The sequence below is a fragment of the Homalodisca vitripennis genome, chromosome 3 (genome assembly GCF_021130785.1).
Source record: "Homalodisca vitripennis isolate AUS2020 chromosome 3, UT_GWSS_2.1, whole genome shotgun sequence".
Lineage (NCBI taxonomy): Eukaryota > Metazoa > Arthropoda > Insecta > Hemiptera > Cicadellidae > Homalodisca > Homalodisca vitripennis.
This window is the reverse complement of record NC_060209.1, coordinates 75,243,823-75,251,465: the sequence shown is the minus strand read 5'-3', so window position 1 is coordinate 75,251,465 and position 7,643 is coordinate 75,243,823. Positions and strand designations below refer to the sequence as shown.

Here is a 7,643-nt window from a genome sequence, read left to right as displayed (position 1 = left end):
TAATGCAACTAAATTGGGTTTAGTGTATTCACTAGTGTGTATCGTAGTGTTAACTTGAGCGTTATTTCACATTAACAGGTTAGTTTTTAATTAAAAACTAGTTACGTATATTTAATTAAGCTAATATTTCTATACTATTTTTTATTTTGAAATATGATCTATTTATTAAATTTTGAGTTAGTTTTCCTGCAATTAAAAGGAACAACCTATTGTGCTTTTCTTGTCTCACCAAACGAATCCAAAGGACTCTTACGTAATATTCTTGTGGTCTTTAGAATTTCCAGATCTCTGGGAGTCCTCAGCCCCTCTGAGTGTGCGGTCTTCTTCAGCTTTATAAACGTAGAGCCAAAAACGATTTGGACTATTACTCAATACTAGGTGGTAAAAATTGTATTTTTTTACAACCCCCATTTAGCAATATTAGTGTAAATTTGGATTAAAACATAGGTATATAATTTGAGAATAACTAATGTGGTTTGGAAAGCGATTAAAGCTGTATAGACTAATTATTTGTTTTTCACATTAAAAATCCAGTGGTTATGAAGTATATTCAGTTATTGGTCAAACATTAATTAATTAAACATGTAGACCAATTCTAAAGATTCAGAAGACACATATGGTAGTTCTAGTGGCTCTGATCTGGATAAATACAGATGGGGATATTTTTTTATTGGCACGAATATTTTATTGTTCTGTATTACTCGATATAAACTGCTCTGGATTAAAATAAATAAACATTTATTCTATAAAATATCTATAAACATCTTTATTAAAGTTTATGGATTACTTGTACGTCAAAACCGTCGTGTACAACATAGTTTTATCTCTAGGCTTGCTGCCTCTGTATCTTTAAGGCTCCTAAATACGTTTTTATCGTTGTTTCTAAGACCCGTTTGAACTTTAATTAGTTATTCAGTTGCATAAAACGAGTTTATCCAATGGCCCTGCAAATTTATCTTACAAATAATAGAAATAATGTCCATGGCAATTTTAATACATAAAATATGTGTGTAGTGTTAAATAAATATATAACTAGATTTTGTATTATTGATAATGCAATTTGTAATGCACTATTATTTTATATTAATAATATGTACACAAGGAAAACAAAAATAGGTTATAAATCTATTCATACGGTTATACTCGTGAAGCGAAGTGAAATAAATGCATAGTATGGGTTTAAATTTCATTGTAAATACAGTACTTTACAGGTTAAACAAGTTTCCTTATACCAACATAAGCTTTTCATATTGCAATTTTCCCTTTAGTTGGTCCGATAAGCTGCTTGTGGAAAGACGGTTAAAACTTTTCAATTGCTTTCATTCTGCTCACTTTTCAAAATGTGTTCGCGTCAGTCTTAAGCAATGGAACTTAGCGTGTTATATATTTCTTAAGTATTATTGACAGCTAAAAATTAGCTCTCATCAGTTAGTGACTTTCGTACATCCACACATTAAAAAGACTTAATCTAATTTAAACTACATATAGGCACATTTGAAATTAATTAAGCCAATTTGTAGATACTTAATAAAATACTGTAAAAAGTTGATTGTTTACTCAGAGTTCTATAAAAATCACTTCACACATAATATTTTCCAATCGTATTTTATTAGATTTTGGGATGTTAATATTTTGAAAAGTAAATATACTACAGAAGTAATTTTAGAATCCTGTATTTTTTGCAACCCCCTTATCACAAAAACAACCTTTTCTCTTGTTTTAAATATTCCTCATATAGAATTTTAACATGCTTGTTTCATATCGCAAAACCCTCTCATTCTGAGTTCTCATAACTGATTTCATTTACGGTAAAGACCAAATATGGTAGAAATCTTTCTTGAGTTTATAATAAAGCGCTCAGTGTTTAAAGTTTGTTATGTATAAATATAATGTCCCTAGTTCCATTGAGATAGAAAACCTATTTTAAAGTTGCATGGCTGCAACAGTTCTCAATAATATGTAAATAGAAAATACACAATTGTAAAGTGTTTTCACAGAATAGAATTTTCTGCCCAATATTGACACAAAACACACCTGTTGTTGGATTACATAATCAATACCGTTACATTTCTAGTATTTTGATAACGTTGAAACAGTTAATCAAAACAGCTAAAGCCATGAGTGTTGCGAATTTGATTCTACCTCAATATTTTGCAGTGAGTGACTACGCACAACAAAAACATAACATTAGGGTAAATGTAGTTATTCGTAGAGTAATAAATACTAATAACCCCCCCTACCCCTTGATACTGGTGCCAAGTCTTTTAACCCTAGGTAACCAGTTTATTTTATTTATATCCGCTTCTCTCAAGAAACATTTAGGGCTATTCTATGAGCATTTAGACTTGCCGATAACTTACTTTCGTAATTAATTTGTATTTAATAAATAGTAAATAGTATTATTTCAGTTATATCTTAATTAAAAAGAACACGTTAAACATTGTAACGTAAACAAAATCATTTCTGATTCTATTACTGATTGATATCCTGTCCACTATTAGTTATAAAGAATACCTCAACTCTATAAGTAATGCAACTAATAGTACAGTGAGATAGTACAGATCCCTTAGTACTTATGAGTGGTTACAAAATTAGTTAGCTTATAATTAATAATAATAACTAAATCTAAAGCGTGCCAGTGACTTTTATATACATTCATAATCGTAAATAGCGCTATAATCAGGGTCAAAGCCATTTCCCAAGTAGAAAACATTACCATGACCAAAAGGTATATAATTTCGGTAATTTGTTTAGAACTTTGTATAATTTCAACTTTGTATCAGTTATGAAGAATACTCTTAGAATATAATATAGGCATATGTTAGTTTAGACTGGAATGTATATTTAAGAAAACATGTGAAGAAAATATATTTCTCAAGTGTGGACATCCAAATGAAAAAGCATGTAAATAATTAATGACTGCATTAAAAGGAAAATTAAGGGTTATACTGATTCTCCCAATAATATCATTCCTATCTAAACTTTATTTTAGAGGTAGAGTCTGCAGTTTGACGTATGAAATGTATGAATTAATGTTTAGGTCACCGGGTTACGAGTTAGAAGGGATAACCTCAAAAAAAAAAAAAAAACCGCACTGATAAGGGCTTTTTTATTGATAATTCATAGTTCTTAATTATACCGAAGTGAAGGGGCTGTACTCTAGTAAATAAATCTTAGCCTTCAGAGTTACTAATTTTTTTACCCTAACAATATTGTGATCTGACACTTGCCTGGGAGGAGCTTTTAACTGATTTAATAAACACAGCCTGAAGAAACGTGGTTCTCCACACCTAAACATTTTTTATAACATCGCAAATTTACAAAGTAAATATCATAATAGAATACTTCTTTTTAAATTTACTCCACTGCATGCTGTTGGTCATGGAATCTAGTGACCTCGAAATGTTGACTACGAGTGTTGGCCACGAAGTCCTTGAACACGAACTCATTAAAACAACCCCAAACTAATCAGCTTCATATATATATATATATATATATATATATATATATATATATATATATATGTTAAAGATTATGCTTGTGTATACAACATTGATATACTCAGAAACTATTTGACCGATCATTATAAACATTTTTATGTATGTGTATTTTTCTACGGAGAAGGTTCATATGCTATATCCTTTTATGTAACTCGCCACCAAGTGGTGCTCAAAAGATAAAAGTTTTCAAAGCGCCTGAATATTATAAAGGGCAATTACGAGACAATTCGTATATTAAACAGCCAAACACTATTTGAAGGCACTGAGATATGTTATGTGTTTGTCTTTAAAATGCATTTCTGTTTGACCATTAAAGCTTGATTGTTAGACCACTTTATAATAAAGTACAAGTATGTGTACAATGGTTATAAACATAAAATTTTAACACATTTTTTAAATTGTGACAACGGAAAACTCTACATCGGGGTTGGAAATATAAGTCACTTGAACCAGAAGTGCTCACACACGGACAAAACTTACGAAAAGCGTGCGAAGCCGCAAGAAACAGCTAGTTAATTAATAAAATAGAAACTATGAAGGGATAACGACATGAATCCATTTGCTTTAATCATCAAAAAACAAAAAGTTACTTTAAAAACCTAGTTTACACAAGTTTAATATTAATATTTAAAATCAGTTCTCGCCCGAATAAAGATATAAAAAAATATTTACGTAATCACTCCGTGAAAATGTGATGTTGTGGCTGATACAAGTCGATTTGGCTAACGAATATCTCCTCACTTATACCAGGCTTATGCTTAAACTCAGCCACGTAAGAGAAGGCTCAGCGTAATGGTGGGTTTAACGTTCTATTCCATTGTACACTATAAACGATATATTATAAATTATCCAATCATATTTGAAATTTTAAGTATTACATTTTAAATTACAATATTGAAAACACCTTCTAAACACATTTATGTATTCATACTCAATGAAACATAATTTACACATCATAAGCTTCTCATGAACTGAACAACATCTCAACTACTACTCGCTGTAAGGTAATTTCCATGTAATAGCATCATTAAGTGCTTCAGCATCAGCGTAGCGAGCTACTTAATTAGTAACTAATTTAGGTTAGCAATATCAGGAACCTTTGATTTGTCAAGACTGTTATTTAAACTGTTTTTATTTGGTACGGTTTCTGACCTATGCAGAAAAAATACAATACATTATAACTTTTTTTGTAAACACTTATTTATCACTGAAATTGTTACCGTGCCATCCAAGAATCTGTTGCTGAGACAATCTAGCACCCCTCAGATACTGTCAAAATGAGACTAAATTACGAAAATTTTAAATATTTGATAAACATACATTTTATAATTCGGCAACAATAATGCGTGTGCCAAAGTTAGTCGTTTTCAGTATAAATAATTGTGTTTTCATCAAATAAATTATTTAGGTATAATTGGGTCAGACAGATTAATGTCTGATTCTTATAAATAAATATATAGCAAAAACGAATAATGTAAAATTTCATTTGATATTGAATTCTGTAAATTAAGTACCTGATCAGAGTAAATAGTCTTCATTCGTTATTCAAAAATCAACCAACCACCGCCTGAAAAAGTGTACAGCTCACAAGATATTGTATAAAAACCACGTGAATATTTTATAAAGATGAGCCTACTCATAAGTATGGAAACCGTTTTATGTGACAACAACAAATAGCTGTTAAGAAAAAGACAGAGAGATAAACGTCCTCGCTTTCCTACTTTCGAAAGGGAAATTGGATTCAATTCTCATCTAATCTTTATACTCTTTTCAGATTTAGACTTTAACAATGTAATTAATTTACATCCAATTTGTAAACATTAATAATAGAAAATGTATTTATCAAACATATTTCATACATGTAGATACACATTTTCATACTAAGTTATTGAAACAGTAGTTCACTTTATTGAACATTAATTGTTTTTATTACAAAACGCAACTCGTTGGAGGCAATTTTCATTTATCCAATAAAAAGTTATTTAAATCATATTTTAAACTTAGTTTACATTTGACACAGAATGTCTGAAAATGGGAAACACATTGTGACAACAATGATTTTTATCAATGGAAAACATTAAACTGTTCCCTTATCAACTTGCTCTCCCACTACTAAGTTTACTAAGTTAGTAGTGGGAGAGCAAGTTGATAAGGGAACAATGAGCTCTTGGGAAATACAACGGAACATACAAGTCGGTCACTGCCCTCCCCCTATATAACTGAGAATGTCTGCAATACTTCCATTACGTTATATCTTTTACACTATCAAGACCTTATTTAAGTACTTGCGTGTTAGGTTTAAACTTCAATTCTACTTAAGTAACTACCGAACAGCAATACTTATTTACAAACCCATTTACTGTTAATTCAAATGATTTGTTTTGGTAATTTAAGCATCCAAAAATACCAGTTAACAAAAGCAATTATTAATAATGTAATTTTTGTATTTCGGGAAATATTATGAAAGAATTCAAAGTCGAGTTTTGTAACAAAGAAGTATGTGCATAAATGCAAGATAGATTGTTTAACAGGTTTTATTACATCTCACTATGTTACAAGAAAGCTTGATTAGCCTTTTTTGAAGATTCTGGCCTGATGATGCGAGATAAAAGAAGGCGTATATGTAAATGCTTCTTTCAGTAACTGGGCTTTACTCTGGCATTTTCTGTGGGGTAATGGTAGCACATTCACCCGACAAGTGAGAGATTCGGGTTCGAGTCCCGGCTGAGCAATTACTTTATGTGATTCAATTTTTATTGAAATTAAATTAGGCTATAGCCACTTATACAAATTTAATGAACGTAAATCAAAGTCATTTGACATGTATTTGGTCTTTTGGTCGTATGTTAGTTTGCTTATTTAAACACACATGTGATATAAACGGCCAAATAAAAAATAATTGAATCTTAAATAGTAAGGGCTCTGTGGTGTAATGGTATCACATTCACCCGGAAAGTGAGAGATCCGGGTTCGAGTCCCGGCGGAGCAAGTACTTTTTCAATGTTTATTCAAATATATTTATTTATTGTACACTCACTCCTTAGTTTATACATTATGAATTAGGAATATTTTTGAGACCGGTATTAGTTAAATAACATTCATTACATAACCAGGGAAATCTCACTGGCATTTCATGTTTATTACATAGAGGATGTTTCAGCCAATCTGCCATCTGTTTGTAAAAGGAGAGCGGTATGAGCCACCAAATTAATTTTTAATCCACTAAATAAACTGACGATTACTAGTCCAAATTAGTTTTAACTGTCTGAATTTACATCGTGTTTATGGTATATATATATATATATATATATATATATATATATATATATATATATATATATATATATTCAGGTGTTCATATTCCTAAAGGTTCTTTTCGACATGTAAATCACATGGCACTTTAAATTATATTTTATTCTAATTTTTTATATTTATACTAGTCGTTTTTAATATTGCCTGCTAAAATAAAGAAAAAAAGGATTTCTACTGTCTCAGTTCTGACATTGCAGTTGCTGTAATTATTACAGAGTAATTAATTAACGCCAGAATGTGGTATACCCTAAATTAAATGTATTTCCAAATGTTATTTCAGTAAAATTGTAAAAGCTAGTTTTAAAAAGCAACCAATAAATAATTTAGAAATGTAAAATTCATTTCGTGGGACATGCCGTTCTCTTTTTCTAAATATTAGACCAGTGATCTGCGAAAATCTATATATATAGACCCATAATTACCCAAACTTGAAAATTGTGGGAAAATATGACTTAAGGCTTTAATTTTCCTAAACTGGGATAATATAATCATGTTATAAACAATAAAAATGTCTAATCGGAAATATTTTCAAGAAAGTTATATAAAGAACACAATATAGAAATATCTCAAAAAGTTTTTAAGTGGTTTTAGTGAGATGAAAATTGTGATTCTTATTTTGCGGATATTGTTCTTACAATAATGTACATATATGTGTGTAAATTTCAGACAATAATAATACAGTAGTAACTTTATTCATCTGTAGCAACAGGGTAGGGGAGTATTTATAAATTTAACCATCCAAAATAAGTAAAAAGTACTGTTACATTTACAATTTTTCTAAGGATTCTTGGTCATAATAATTCAAATTAAAATTTAATAAAAAGTTTCACA

General features: G+C 29.9%; 1 non-coding gene across 1 annotated transcript; it reads left to right on the top strand.

Annotated features, from left to right (window-relative positions):
• The first annotated feature begins 6,418 nt into the window (after positions 1-6,418).
• Positions 6,419-6,489, top strand: Trnas-gga. The gene has a single exon. It is a non-coding gene; the product is annotated as a tRNA-Ser (tRNA).
• Positions 6,490-7,643: the final 1,154 nt, after the last annotated feature.